This window comes from Nicotiana tabacum, chromosome 12 (assembly GCF_000715075.1).
Source record: "Nicotiana tabacum cultivar K326 chromosome 12, ASM71507v2, whole genome shotgun sequence".
Lineage (NCBI taxonomy): Eukaryota > Viridiplantae > Streptophyta > Magnoliopsida > Solanales > Solanaceae > Nicotiana > Nicotiana tabacum.
Window position 1 is genome coordinate 24,817,633 of NC_134091.1, and position 16,045 is coordinate 24,833,677.

The 16,045-nt window shown below is 38.3% G+C and overlaps 1 non-coding gene across 1 annotated transcript; it reads left to right on the forward strand.

Annotated features, from left to right (window-relative positions):
• Nucleotides 1-15,363: 15,363 nt before the first annotated feature.
• Nucleotides 15,364-15,454, forward strand: LOC142167748 (small nucleolar RNA snoR8a). The gene has a single exon (XR_012697834.1). It is a non-coding gene; the product is annotated as a small nucleolar RNA snoR8a (small nucleolar RNA).
• The last annotated feature ends 591 nt before the right edge of the window (nt 15,455-16,045 follow it).

Genomic DNA, 16,045 nt, shown 5'->3' on the forward strand with positions numbered 1-16,045 from the left:
AATATAGCTGATCTGTTCACCAAATCTCTACTGACGTCGACCTTCAAGAAACTAGTGTACAAGATTGGAATGCGAAGGCTCAAGGATGTGAATTGATGCTCTCATCAGGGGAGTTAATACGCGTTGTACTCTTTTTCCCTTACAAGGTTTTATCCCACTGGGTTTTCCTTGCAAGGTTTATAATGAGGCAACCAAAAGGCGTATTTCTAAACATGTGTACTCTTTTTCCTTCACTAGAATTTTTTTTCCCATAGGATTTTTTTCTAATAAAGTTTTAATGAGGCACATTATCTATGGACATCCAAGGGGGAGTGTTATAAGAAAAATTAAATTATGGTGGATGTCTACTCTTCCTCCATGATCTTCTCAAATGCTTAATGACATATTCAATGACATATTTCTATGCTTAATGACATATTCAATGACATATTTTTCTTCACTTTTCATACCTATATAAAGGCCTTGTAATAGATAAGAAAATACACACAATTGAAGAAGAAAATCTCTTCCTTCTCTCTATCTCTATTTCTTGTTCATGTTTTACTAAATTGCTTTTATTTCATAATAATATGTCTTGTTCATGTTTTACTAAATTGCTTTTATTTTATAACAACTTTCACGTTAACTTCTCTGATTCTTTTTCCTTTTTTCCGGTCAAAAGTTTTTGAGATATTTATTTACGTACCTTGGTGAATAATAATAAAAATCTCAAGGCAACCCTGACCTATCAGTCAACTAAAGCACACGTAAGTTGGAATATGGGCAACCAATCAAATTTATGTGTCTAATATTCCAAGCAAGCTAGGATTGATTGTATTATTTAAATTAAATTATATGGGGTTATTTTAACATAGATTGTTAAACATATTAAAAGTACATTTGGGTTATATTTCTGTCTGGCCGATTTGTTACTTAGCTTGTTTGAACTTTGAACATGAAGAAAATTCAAGAAAGCAACAAAAACAGGAAGTTTTATTGACAAAGTCTCATATATTCTATTGATTTTCTTGAAGTTAAGCCGCCCTTTTACATTTTCATAGCAATACATCCATTGAATTAAATAAATGTTGTAACTTGTACGATATCCAAGTTAAGCAAAACCTGATCTAGCTTGTCCAAAATATTAGTCCTTGTCATATACTCTATGATTTGTTTAGTCATACGCAGCCAAATTCGATAATATAGTAAATATCGAACTTAGACTAATGACATTAATAGTCACGCTAATTTGATCATTAATTGTGTGTTTGAAGATTCAAACCGTGTGCTGGAATTTTCTAAATTAAAACGATCACGGTCTGCGTTGTAAATGCATCACTAGGTTTTTTTTTAAAACTTCATTGTGGAAAAATATAAGACCTAACTGCAAACTTATGTAGCATATAAATACTCAAGAAAAGATGGAAGAATGCCAACTATGCAAAAATGGAAAAGTCATATGCGGAAGTATGACAAAACTTGAAGAAATAAAAAAGTATTATCACAATAAAATATACTTCAAAAACAAATCAAGGACATATACCTCATGTGAGGCTTAAAGAAAGAGTGAAAGTATATTTGACTAATTAAAATGCAGCCAACTATTTAATCTCTTGAGGTTGAAAAATACTATCCCTTTTCATCTATAGAGAATCTCCTTAACCTAACATTTTCGGGTACTTCGAAAATTTTAGTAATTCATTTGATCGACAAAATTATTCTCTAACCAAAACTTTCGATTTTGGTTTAACTAGTCGTTAGTATTGTTTTATATTGCTCTAAGCTAGTGGTCTCAAAATGGTTAAAAGAAAATAATTAGGCACACATATTATCCACTAAAAAATAGGTTGGATAATGAACTTTTTAAAAACGGGTCAAATATGGATAAGAACCATATTATCCATTTAGAAAATGGATAACCAATAGGTAACCAATGAATAACCAATGGGTTTAACTTTTATATTTGTAAAGCCTCAAATTGGGGGTTCCTCAAATTTGGGAGACTAGAAATTCTCGCAAAAGTCATTATATTCAAGAAGTAATGGATAATATGGTTCCCATATTAACCGCCGGTTAACCCATTTTTTATCCGTAAATATGGGTCTGGTCAAATATAAATATTGGTGGACAGAGGCAACACTCACACGTGTCGGATCTATCGGAAGCACTCTTTCTACCCTCAAGGTAAAGGTAAGGTCTACGTACACACTAGCCTCCCCAAACCCCACTCGTGAGATTACACTAAGTTTGTTGTTGTTGTTGTTGTAGAGCCAAAGACTCAAACGTGGTTCTTGTCATCGATCAAATGGTCCGTTAATGTACTTGTTTGACTCAAAATTTAGATTTAGGTTCAAACAATTAGATTTTCTAATAAAATAGAGTTAATCTTAACCAATATTAATATCCAAAAGATATATTAACCGATTTTGTAGCGAGATATCACGAATATTATCTGTGTAGCAATAAATGGCGACAATACTACTATATTCAATTGTGATGACCCAAAATGTCATCTTTAAATTTAATAAGTAATTCTGTGTTTTAAGACCTCGAAAAGTACCATTTATCATTCCTCGACTTGCGTGCACAGTCCGTAAAATTTTTCGGAAAGTTTTCATGTGAAAAATGGATTAAAATGGGAAATAGAGCTTTAAAACTCAACTAAGTTGATTTTGGTCAACATTTTAAGCGAACGGATCCAGGTCAGTATTTTGAAAATTTCAGTAGCTCTGTATCGTAATTTGGAACTTGGACGTATGCCCGGAATTTAATTTGGAGGTCCCTAGCTCAAGTTATGACCATTTAACGGAACTAGCAATTTAAAGGATAAATATTTCAAGTTTGACCACGGGGTTGACTTTTTGATATCGGAGTCGGAATCTGATTCTGGAAATTTGAACAGCTCCGTTATGTCATTTATGACTTGTGTGCCAAATTTGAAGTCATTCCAGATTCATTTAATATGTTTTGGCACGAGATTTGCAAATTAAAAGTTTAAAACTCAAAGTTCGAATCGGGGTGTGAATTATAATTTCAGTGTTGTTTGATGTGATTTTAGACCCCGAGTCAGTCCGTATTATGTTACGAGACTTGTTGGTATATTCGAGCGGGGTCCCGAGTACCCCGAGAGTGAAACGGATTGAAATCGGAACAAGAATTAGACTTAAGCAAAAATCTGAAATTTGGGTTCTGGTATAATCGCACCTGCGGAATCTTGACCGCAGGTGCGAGCTCGCAGAAACGAGACTTACATCACAGATGCGGCCTTCGCAGGTGCGGCCCTTTTGCGCAGAAGCGGACGTCGCAGGTGCGACATTTTGTCCGCAGATGCGGAACCTCGTCTGGCAGCCCCTTTTCGCAGATGCGAGATTTTTCTCGCAGATGCGAGCTCGCATGTGCGAGCCCAGGCACCGCAGATGCAAATATGCTGGGCAGAATACTTAAAATCGGGTCTTAGCCATTTTTACTCATTTTTGAGTTTTGAGTCTCGGATTTGGGCGATTTCAAGGGGGATTTTCACTACTTTGAACTGGGTAAGTGTTCTTTATCATAAAGTGATTATATTTCACAAATCCATATCTATATTCATCATTTATTTCGGATTTAGATGGAAGAAATTGGAATTTTTGTAAAACTTTTCAAAAACGAAAAATTTAGATTTGAAGGTCCATTTGATATCGAAATTGGACAAATTTGGTATGGTTGAACTCGTATCGGAACGGGTGTTTGAATTTCACGAGTTTTTTCGGGATTTGAGACGTGGGTACCACTGTCGAATATTTTAATGAATTTCAGATTTTTATTCGGAAAATTTGTAAATTCATATGGAATTAATTCTTATGATTAGTATTGAATATATTGAATTATTTGTGAATAGATTTAAAGCTTTCGGAGGCAAATTTAAAAGGAAAAGTTGTGGTTGAATAATTGATTGGAATTTGCAAAGCGAGGTAAGTGTCGGGGTTAACCTTGACTTGAGGGAATAGAACCCTTAAATTGTTTGTTATGTGATTTGCATGTAAACGACGTATAGGCGAGGTGACGAGTGTCTATACGTCGTCAAATTAATTGTTTGCCTGCTTACTTGAAAAATCATAAATTATTTTTAATCATAAATTAAATATTATAATAATTGTTTCTCTCTTATTCTTTGTCAAATATTAATTCTTGAATTTCTGCATTAATTATTACATGTTATTTAAATTATGTGCCTTAATCATTATTTGACATTTAGCATATTAAATATCAAACTGCTTATTTGCTGATTTCTATAATAAATTGCTATTTGTCATTGTTTGCTTCATAATTAAATTATAATTATTGTATACTTGTTGTCTTATGATTTTATGTTAATTGTTGCATTTATTGGGGAATTTCTTCTATAAGAATTGATTGGCAAATGAATATGTTGGAGGAGGGGGTTGCACGCCGCAACAAGATTGATTATAATGAATATATTGGAGGATCGGGTTGCACGCCGCAACAGACTTATTAAAAGTCAATATTGGAGGATCGGGTTGCACGCCGCAACAGACTTATTTAAAAGTCAATATTGAGCGATCGGATAGCACGCCGCAATAGACTTATTTAAAAGTTAATATTGGGCGATCGGATTGCACGCCGCAATAGACTTATTTAAAAGTCAATATTGGGCGATAGGATTGCACGCCGCAATAGACTTATTTAAAAGTCAATATTGGGCGATCGAATTACACGCCGCAATAGACTTATTTAAAAGTCAATATTGGGGGATCGGATTGCACGCCGCAACAGACTAATTTAAAAGTCTATATATATACTTGATTGAAATAAATATATGACAGACTTGATTAAAAGGAATATATTGGGAGAGCAGGTTGCACGCTGCAACAGAATTGAATGTGAATATATTGTGAGAGCAGGTTGCACGCTGCAACAGATTTGGGTGAAATAATAATGGATTAGGACTGCTGAGTTGGCTTCAATTATTATAAATGAGTTACCTGATTTATTTCTATTATTTGTTGTTGTTATTAATATTGCGTACAGGTTAATGTAAGTGAACCGCCTTAGCCTCGTCACTACTTCGTCGAGGTTAGGCTCAGCACTTACAAGTACATGGGGTCGGTTGTACTGATACTACACTCTGCACTTCTTGTGCAGATTTTGGAGTTGGTCCCAGCGGCATACCCTAGTTTTGCCCGGATTTCAGCTACTCGAAGGAGACTTGAGGTATAACTGCATGGCGTCCGCAGTTCTGAAGTCCCCGTCTATTGTACTTTAGCTGTGTGTTTATTTCTAGACAGCTTTATATTATTCAGACGTTTATTTGTATTTATTCTAGAAGCTCGTGCACTTGTGACACCAATTCTGGGATGGTATTTAGACATCGTTATTATTATGGATTATTTTAAAATTGCTTCCGCATTTGCTTCCTTGTTATTAATAAACTTAAAATTGTTTTAAAAATGGATAATGTTATTCTAACGTTGGCTTGCCTAGCAAGTGAAATGTTAGGCGCCATCACGGTCCGAAGGTGGAAATTTCGGGTCGTGACAGTTGGTATCATAGCACTAGGTTACATAGGTCTCACGAGTCACGAGCAAGCTTAGTCGAGTCTGAAGGATCGGTACTGAGACGTCTGTACTTATCTCTCAGAGGCTACGAAGTTTAGGAACAATATCACTTCTTTCTTATTCTGTCGTGCGATTTTATTCTATCATCGATGATTGAACCATTCTACTCTTATTCTCTCGCAGATGGTGAGAATACGTAATACCTCTATTGATGGGCAGGGACCAAAACCCCCGGTGGAAACTATGGCCTGGGGTAAAGGTCAAGGCCGAGGTCGTGCTAGAGGCCGAGGCAGAGGCCGAGGTAGAGCTCAGTCCAGAGCTCGAGCAACTGCACCTGTTGTAGAACCTCAGGTAGACCTTCAGGAGGAGGTCCCAGTTCAGAATGTACCAGTTGGACTAGTTCAGGTCCCGGAAGGATTCATAGCCACTCCAGTACTTCAGGACGCTCTAGTCCGTTTGGTAAGTCTTATGGAGGGCGTGGCTCAGAATGGTACATTTCCAGTGGCACCAGCCGTCTCACAGGCTGGGGGAGGAGCACAAACTCCCACTACTCCTGCTCCGGAGCAGATGGCTCCCCAGAATCAGGCTCCAGCAGCCCCGCCAGCTGGGGTAGTTCAGCCAGTTGTTGCAGCACAGACCGGTGATAGGCCCGCCATGTCTTTTGAGGCCTTATTGAGACTGGATAAGTTCACTAAGCTCTTTCCAGTTCACTTCAGTGGTACACTTTCTGAGGACCCATAGGATTATCTTGAACGCTGCCATGAGGTGCTGCGAAACATGGGTATAGTTGAGACCAATGGAGTTGATTTTGCGGTATTCCAGATGACGGGTTCCACCAAGAGGTGGTGGAGAGATTACACATTGACCCGACCAGTCGGATCGCCTGCACTTACCTGGGAGCAGTTCTCTCAGCTATTTCTGGAGAAGTTCCTCCCTATCACACTGAGAGAGGAATTCCGCAAGCAATTCGAGCGTCTACAACAGGGCAGTATGATTGTTACTCAGTATGAGTCCCGTTTTGTAGATTTGGCTCGTCATGCTCTCCTTTTACTACCTACGGGGGGAGAGAGAGTGAGGAGGTTCATTGAGGGACTCACTAACCTTATCAGACTTCAAATGGCCAAGGAGACCGGAAGTGAGATTTCTTTTCAGTGGCTGCTAATGTCGCATGGAGGATCGAGATGGTTCTTGCACAAAGAGGGCAGAGGTCCGATAAGAGGCCTCGACAGTTCGGTGGTTACAGTGGTGCCTCGTCTGAAGGCCGGGGTAATTTTGGTAGGGGTCATCCTCCCAGACCATTTCATTCAGCACTTCATGTATCTCCCGGTGCTTCAGGGAGTCATGGTCCTATTATGCCTTACTCTGGGCAGCCAGTATTCAGTGCACATTCAGCTCCTATCAGTGCACCACCACTCTAGAGTTACTACAGTGGTTACTCAGCCCATCTGGGTCAGCTTCAGCTTCAGCAGCCACGGCATCAGGATGGGTGTTATGAGTGTGGGAATATTGGTCACATCAGGAGGTATTGCCCTAGATTGGCGAGTAACAGATCTCGGCAAGATTCTCGTGCCATCATACCGGCACCGGTTGCTTCACCGCCTGCTCAGCCAGCTAGAGGTAGGGGTCAGGCAGTTAGAGGTGGAGGTCAGGCCATTAGAGGTGGAGGTCAGGCCATTAGAGGTGGAGGTCAGACCGTTAGAGGTAGAGGCCAGCCAGTTAGAGGCCTTCCCAGAGATGCAGTTCAGAGTGGTGGGGCCCAGCCCCGATTTTATGCTTTTCTAGCTAGGCCTGAGGCCGAGTCATCTGATATTGTGATCACAGGTATTATTCCAGTTTGCCATAGAGATGCTTCAGTTCTATTTGATCCAGGATCTACTTATTCCTATGTGTCCTCCTATTTTGCTTCATATTTGGTTGTGCCTTGTGATTCTCTGAGTGTTTTTGTGTGTGTATCTGTTGTAGTAGATCATGTCTATCATTCATGTGTGGTTACTATTGGTAATCTTGAGACTAGTATGGATCTTCTACTTCTTGATATGGTAGATTTTGATGTCATCTTGGGTATGGATTGGTTGTTTCCTTACCATGTTATATTGAACTGTCATGCTAAGACAGTGACCCTAGCTATGTCGGGGTTACCTCGGTTAGAGTGGAAAGGAACTTCTAGCCATTCTGTCAGCAGGGTTATTTCTTATATGAAAGTTCGGCGTATGGTAGAGAAAGGGTGTCTAGCCTATTTGGCTTATATTCGCGATCCCAGTGCGGATGTCCCTTCTATGGACTCAGTACCAGTTGTTCATGAATTTCCAGAAGTATTTCTTGCAGATTTGCTGGGGATGCCACCCGACAGAGATATTGACTTCTGTATTGATTTGGCTCCGGGCACTCATCCCATTTCTATTCCACCATACTGTATGGCCCCGGCAGAGTTGAAAGAATTGAAAAGGCAGATACAAGACTTGCTTGATCAGGGATTCATTAGACCCAGTGTCTCGTCCTGGGGTGCACCAGTATTATTTGTAAAGAAGAAAGATGGCTCTATGTGGATGTGTATAGATTATCGGCAGTTGAATAAGGCCACTATCAAAAACAAATATCCGCTGCCAAGAATTGATGACTTATTTGATCAGCTTCAGGGTGCCAAGGTATTTTTGAAAATTGATTTGAGATCTGGTTACCATCAGTTGAAGATTAGGGCATCTGATGTCCCTAAGACAGCTTTTCGGACTCGGTATGGGCATTACAAGTTCCTAGTGATGTCATTTGGGTTGACAAATGCTCCAGCAGCATTTATGGATTTGATGAATCGGGTGTTCAAGCCTTATTTGTATTCTTTTATGGTTGTATTCATTGATGATATCTTGATTTACTCTAACAGTCGAGAGGAGCATGAGCAGCATCTTCGAAGTGTGCTTCACACCTTGAAGAATAATCAGTTATATGCCAAATTTTCAAAATGTGAGTTTTGGTTAGACTCGGTTGCCTTTTTGGGACATATTGTATCGGTAGAAGGCATAAAGGTGGATCCTAAAAAGATTGAGGCTGTTCAGAATTGGCCTAGACCTACTTCGGTTACAGAGATCCGGAGTTTCCTAGGTTTGGCAGGTTATTATCGCCGGTTCGTGGAAGGATTTTCATCTATAGCAAGCACATTGACCAGACTAACCCAGAAGGGTGTTCCATTCAGATGGTCAGATAAGTGTGAGTTGAGCTTTCAGAAGCTCAAGACCGCTTTGACTACGGTGCCAGTATTGATATTACCCACAGGTTCAGGATCGTATACGGTATATTGTGACGCATCTCACATTGGGCTTGGTGCAGTATTAATGCAAAATGGTAAAGTAATTGCATAGGCATCGCGACAGTTGAATGTTCACAAGAAGAATTATCCTATTCATGACTTAGAATTGCCAGCCATTGTTCATGCGCTGAAGATTTGGAGGCATTACCTCTACGGTGTCTCGTGTGAGGTATTTACTGATCATCGTAGCCTTCAGTCTCTGTTCAAACAAAAAGATCTTAATTTAAGGCAGAGAAGATGGTTGGAGTTGTTGAAAAACTATGATATCACCATTTTGTATCACCCCGGAAAGGCCAAGGTAGTGGCCGATGCCTTGAGTAGAAAGGTTGTGAGTATGGGTAGTCTTGCGTATATTCCGGTTGGTGAGAGACCATTAGCTGTAGATGTTCAGACTTTGGCTAACCAGTTCATGAGGTTAGATATTTCAGAACCCAGTCGGGTTCTAGCTTGCACAGTCGCTCGATCTTCTTTATATGAGCACATCAGAGAGAGGCCGTATGATGATCCTCATTTACTTGTCCTTAAGGACACGGTGCAGCACGGTGATGCCAAACAGGTTGCTGTGGGGGAAGATGGAGTTCTGCGAATGCAGGGCCGTATTTGTGTGCCTAATGTGGATGGGCTTCGTGAATTAATTCTCGAAGAGGCACACAGTTCCAGGTATTCTATTCATCCAGGTACCGCTAAAATGTATCAAGATTTGTGGCAACATTATTGGTGGAGGAGAATGAAAAAGGATATAGTTGCACATGTAGCTCGGTGTCTGAATTGTTAGCAAGTTAAGTACGAGCATCAGAGACCTGGTGGTTTGCTTCAGAAGTTAGAAATTCCTGAGTGGAAGTGGGAGCGTATCACTATAGATTTTGTAGTTGGGCTCTCACGGACTCAGAGAAAATTTGACGCAGTTTGGGTCATTGTGGACAGGTTGACCAAGTCAACCCATTTCATTCCAATGGCAGTTACCTATTCTTCAGAGAGGTTAGCTGAAATTTACATTCGTGAGATTGTCCGCCTTCACGGTGTGCCCATGTCTATTATTTCAGATCGAGGTACGCAGTTTACCTCACGTTTCTGGAAGGTTGTACAGCGTGAGTTAGACATACGGGTGGAGTTGAGTACAACATTTTATCCACAGACAGACGGACAGTCAGAGCGCACTATTCAGATATTGGAAGATATGCTTCGCGCTTGTGTTATAGACTTTGGAGGTTCTTGGGATCATTTCTTGCCACTTGCGGAGTTTGCTTATAATAATAGCTACCAGTCAAGCATTCAGATGGCTCCATATGAGGCATTATATGGAAGGCGATGCCGATCACCAGTTGGTTGGTTTGAACCGGGAGAGACTCGGTTGTTGGGTACCGATTTGGTACAGGATGCCTTGGATAGGTTAAGATTATTCAGGATCGACTTCGTACAGCTCAGTCTAGGCAAAAGAGTTATGCCGACAGTAAAGTTCGTGATATTGCATTCATGGTTAGAGAACGAATATTGCTTCGGGTTTCACCTATGAAAGGTGTAATGAGGTTCGGAAAAGAAGGGCAAGTTGAGCCCTAGGTATATCAGACCCTTTGAAATTCTTGAAAGGGTGGGTGAAGTAGCCTACAGGCTTGCATTACCACCTAGTTTATCAGCGGTTCATCCGGTGTTCCATGTGTCTATGCTCCGTAAATATCATGGTGATCCATCCCATGTGTTAGATTTTAACTCAGTCCAATTGGACAAAGATTTGACTTACGAGGAGGAGACGGTGGCTATTCTAGCCCGGCAGGTCCGACAGTTGAGGTCAAAGAGTTATCCTTCAGTTCGGGTGCATTGGAGAGGTCAGCCGGTAAAGGCTACCTAAGAGTCCGAGTCGAACATGCGGAGTAAATATCCACACCGTTTCTCCAGCTCAGGTACTTTTTCTAACTCCGTTCGAGGACGAACGTTTGTTTTAGAGGTGGAGAATGTGATGACCAAAATGTCATCTTTAAATTTAATAAGTAATTTTGTATTCTAAGACCTCGAAAAGCACCATTTATCATTCCTCGACTTACGTGCACAGTCCGTAAAATTTTCTGAAAAGTTTTCATGTGAAAAATGGATTAAAATGGGAAATAGAGCTTTAAAACTAAACTAAGTTGACTTTGGTCAACATTTTGAGCAAACGGATCCGGATCAGTGTTTTGAAAATTTTAGTAGCTACGTATCGTGAATTGGGACTTGGGCGTATGCCCGTAATTTAATTTGGAGGTCCCTAGCTCAAGTTATGACTATTTAACGGAACTAGCAATTTAAAGGTTAAATATTCCAAGTTTGACCACGTGGTAGACTTTTTGATATCGGAGCCGGAATCCGATTCTAGAAATTTGAACAGCTCCGTTATGTCATTTATGACTTGTGTGCCAAATTTGAAGTCATTCCGGATTCATTTAATATGTTTTGGCACGAGATTTGCAAATTAAAAGTTTAAAACTCAAAGTTCGAATCGGGGTGTGAATTATAATTTCAGTATTGTTTGATGTGATTATAGACCCCGAGTCAGTCCGTATTATATTACGGGACTTGTTGGTATATTCGAGCGGGGTCCCGAGTACCCCGAGAGTGAAATGGATTGAAATCGGAACAAGAATTGGACTTAAGCAAAAATTTGAAATTTGGGTTCTAGTATAATCGCACCTGCGGAATTTTGACCGCAGGTGCGAGCTCACAGAAACGAGACTTCCATCACAGATGCGGCCTTCGCAGTATGCGGCCCTTTTGCGCAGAAGCGGACGTCGCAGGTGCGATATTTTGTCCGCAGATGCGGAACCTTGCCTGGCATCCCCTTTTCGCAGATGCGAGATTTTTCTCGCAGATACGAGCTCGCATGTGCGAGCCCAGGCACCGCAGATGCGAAAATGCTTGGCAGAATACTTAAAATCGGGTCTTAGCTATTTTTACTCATTTTTGAGTTTTGAGTCTCGGATTTAGGCGATTTCAAGGGGAATTTTTTTGACTTTGAACTGGGTAAGTGTTCTTTATCATAAAGTGATTATATTTCACAAATCCATGTCTATATTCATCATTTATTTCGGATTTAGATGGAAGAAATTGAATTTTTTGTAAAACTTTCCAAAAATAAAAAAATTAGATTTGAAGGTCCATTTGATATCGGAATTGGACAAATTTGGTATGGTTGAACTCGTATCGGAACGGGTGTTCGAATTTCGCGAGTTTTTTTGGGATTTGAGACATGGGTCCCACTGTCGAATATTTTAATGAATTTTGAATTTTGATCCGGAAAATTTATAAATTCATATGGAATTAATTCTTATGATTAGTATTGAATATATTGAATTGTTTGTGAATAGATTTGAAGCTTTCGGAGGCAAATTTAAAAGGAAAAGTTATGGTTGAATAATTAATTGGAATTTGCAAAGCGAGGTAAGTGTCGGGGTTAACCTTGACTTGAGGGAATAGAACCCTTAAATTATTTGTTATGTGAATTGCATGTAAATGACGTGTAGGCGAGGTGACGAGTGTCTATACGTCGTCAAATTAATTTTTTGCCTGCTTACTTGAAAAATCATAAATTATTTTTAATCATAAATTAAATATTATAATAATTATTTCTCTCTTATTCTTTGTCAAATATTAATTCTTGAATTCCTGCATTAATTGTTATATGTTATTTGAATTATGCACCTTAATCGTTATTTGATATTTAGCATATTAAATATCAAACTGCTTATTTGTTGATTTCCATAATAAATTGTTATTTGTCATTGTTTGCTTCATAATTAAATGATAATTATTGTATACTTGTTGTCTTATGATTTTATGTTAATTGTTGCGTTTATTGGGGAATTTCTTCTATAAGAATTGATTGGTAAATGAATATGTTGGAGGAGCGGGTTGCACGCCGCAACGAGATTGATTATAATGAATATATTGGAGGATCAGGTTGCACGCCGCAACAGACTTATTAAAAGTCAATATTAGAGTGCACGCCGTAACAAACTTATTTAAAAGTCAATATTGGGCGATCAGATTGCACGCCGCAATAGACTTATTTAAAAGTCAATATTGGGCGATCGGATTGCACGCCGCAATAGACTTATTTAAAAGTCAATATTGGGCGGTCGGATTGCACGCCGCAATAGACTTATTTAAAAGTCTATATATATACTTGATTGAAATAAATATATGACAGACTTGATTAAAAGGAATATATTGGGAGAGCGGGTTGCACACTGCAACAGAATTGAATGTGAATATATTGTGAGAGCGGGTTGCACGCTGCAACAGATTTGGGTGAAATAATAATGGATTAGGACTGTTGAGTTGGCTTCAATTATTATAAATGAGTTACCTGATTTATTTCTATTATTTGTTGTTGTTATTAATATTGCGTACAGGTTAATGTAAGTGAACCGCCTTAGCCTCGCCACTACTTCGTCGAGGTTAGGCTCAGCACTTACCAGTACATGGGGTCGGTTGTACTGATACTACACTCTGCACTTCTTGTGCAGATTTGGAGTTGGTCTCAACGGCATACCATAGTTTTGCTCGGATTTCAGCTACTCGAAGGAGACTTGAGGTATAACTGCATGGCGTCCGCAGTTCTGAAGTCCCCGTCTATTGTACTTTAGCTGTGTGTTTATTTCTAGACAACTTTATATTATTCAGACCTTTATTTGTATTTATTCTAAAAGCTCGTGTACTTATGACATCAATTCTGGGATGGTATTTAGACATCGTTATTATTATGGATTATTTCAAAATTGCTTCCGCATTTGCTTTCTTGTTATTAATAAACTTAAAATTATTTTAAAAATGGATAATGTTATTCTAACGTTGGCTTGCCTAGCAAGTAAAATGTTAGGCGCCATCACTGTCCGAAGGTGAAAATTTCGGGTCGTGACATCAACGATTCAAAAATAAAGGAGGTAGCATTAAATAACAATAAATAGCGATGGATAGCATTTAAATAAATTAAAGCACGTGAGCCACCCGGAAAGGGTGAGATTCTTTGATATTCTTTCCGGCAATGATAAATGATTGATGCGTCTTTGAATATTCGGATTCTCCTTAGATCATGGGAGAAAAGTTAGATCATGATCTGAAGAAAAGATGTATTTTGTATGTGTATAAAAAAGTAAGAATCTTCAGAGAATATCAATGTGTTGTTTTGTATAATGATTGTCCAATCCCCTCTTTTAACTACATATCTTTCTATTTGTAAGGGCATATGGGCCAAAAAAAACCCTAATAGTACATATCCGAGAAATATTCACTGGAATATTCTCTTTAAAGTTTTCTTTCTAAAACTTGGCGTTACTAATCTGCTAAAGGGATTACTCGTCCTCGTCCTCTACCTCCGCTGGGTTCTCGACCTCGCCTTTATCCTTCGTTCATATCAGATTGATGACATGTGGCCAATGGCAGAGTCAGAATTTTAACTAAGGGGAGTCAAAATATAAATAAGTAAGCATACGAAAAAATCAAGGGGAGTGAACGTATAGTATATACATATAAAATTAAGAATTTAATGCATTTACACAGTATAATTTCCGACGAAGGAGTATCAATTGACTCCCCTTGCCGATGAATGGCTTCGCCACCGCATGTGGCAACTTTCGAAGGATTTGTTAATAGTGATTAAGCTCACATATAATAATGACAACTTTTTAGCCCATACAGCACTAACGAGAGTTAGTCTATTGGTTAACAAGTTAAGGTAGAAAGTGTTGAATTTAAGAGTCCTAAGGTTCAAATATAGCGGAATTTGAATTTATGTTCTAACTTATATATACGTGACTCATGCAGGATATATTTTGCACAAGACACTATAACAATTCAAAACTTAGGTTTGTATGAGATTTCGAGGCAGAGCTTGTGAAAGTTTTAATACTATACTTCCCTATAAAAAATTATTTAAAAAATTTATTTATAAATATATAGTGAACTTTTTTGGCAAAATGGTGTAGAATGTTACTCTTCATAGCAAGGTATCTCTGCCACTACTTATATGCTTGTTTTTTTTTTTTTCTATTTTCCATTAAGGTATAGAAGAATTAATCTAAATAGTTATCTACCTAACCATTTAAATTAAAAATTAATTGACATACATATAATATATATGTATATAATTATATATAAGTATACCGACTAAAAATGATAAATAATGAATAGGACCGGCTGTTTAGGTAAAAATCTTGTGTATCAGAGGATGTCAATCAAATTGTAAATACGGGCCAAGGTGAATAACCTTGAAGCCCAAAAAGGGGAAAAGCCCATAAAGTTACTAGCTGGGCCTTGAGAATATGAGCTCGCACACAATCTCAAGTGTTTTAGGGTTTTTGTGAAGCCGTCACTTCGTCACCGTTCTTCGTCTATAAATGCCAATAAATCGCCGAATACTCTGTAAACTTAGAATTCACAGCTAAACACATTTTTATGTCTCATTTCTTCGATTGAATTTGTGATTTTTCTGATGCTTTCGTTTTTTTGGTTAATTGGTTTCGATGTATTTTCATGGCTAAATTGTGAAAAAGTAAGGTTGGGGTTGCGATGATTATAAAATAATTCCTCGTACTGAATGCTGTTGCCACGGCATGACAGACTCTTTTACACCCATAGAATATGAGCAACCCTATACCTATCTTTTCTACTTTTTTTCCCTATATACGAATATCTATTTGCTTCAGAGGTTGCAATGGTATACAATTAGTTGGTGTGTGTGATTTTTGTTGCATAATTTTCAGTACAAGATTAGTATGTTAGTGGATAGTTCTCATTGTTTATCTTTTTCATTAATTACATCTCATTAGGAGACTTTAACGTGGCTTACATATTAGATAATTTGTTTAAATTAAATTTTTTCTTATTTGTTATTTGATCAGAAGATAATAACTGCCTATATCATGGTTAAACTACTTGGTTACTTCTTTTAGGTTAGGAGTTACGCACGAAATAGAAGTGATTTTAAGCATGAAACTGAACCAACAATGACTGAAATGTCATTTGTTTATTGCTTGTTGCGATAGCTTTGTGTATTACTCCATTAATTTACAACAGGTGGTATTAGAGTCTGCTTTTAGCTGGGTTGTTTAGTATCTAGTTTAGTTAATAATTGATATATCCCATTTTAATGAGCACAAAACAGAACAGACCTAAGCCATGGATAAATTCACAGAACAGACTAGCTACCTCATACTTTTCTAAATTCATGTAGATTCAGAAT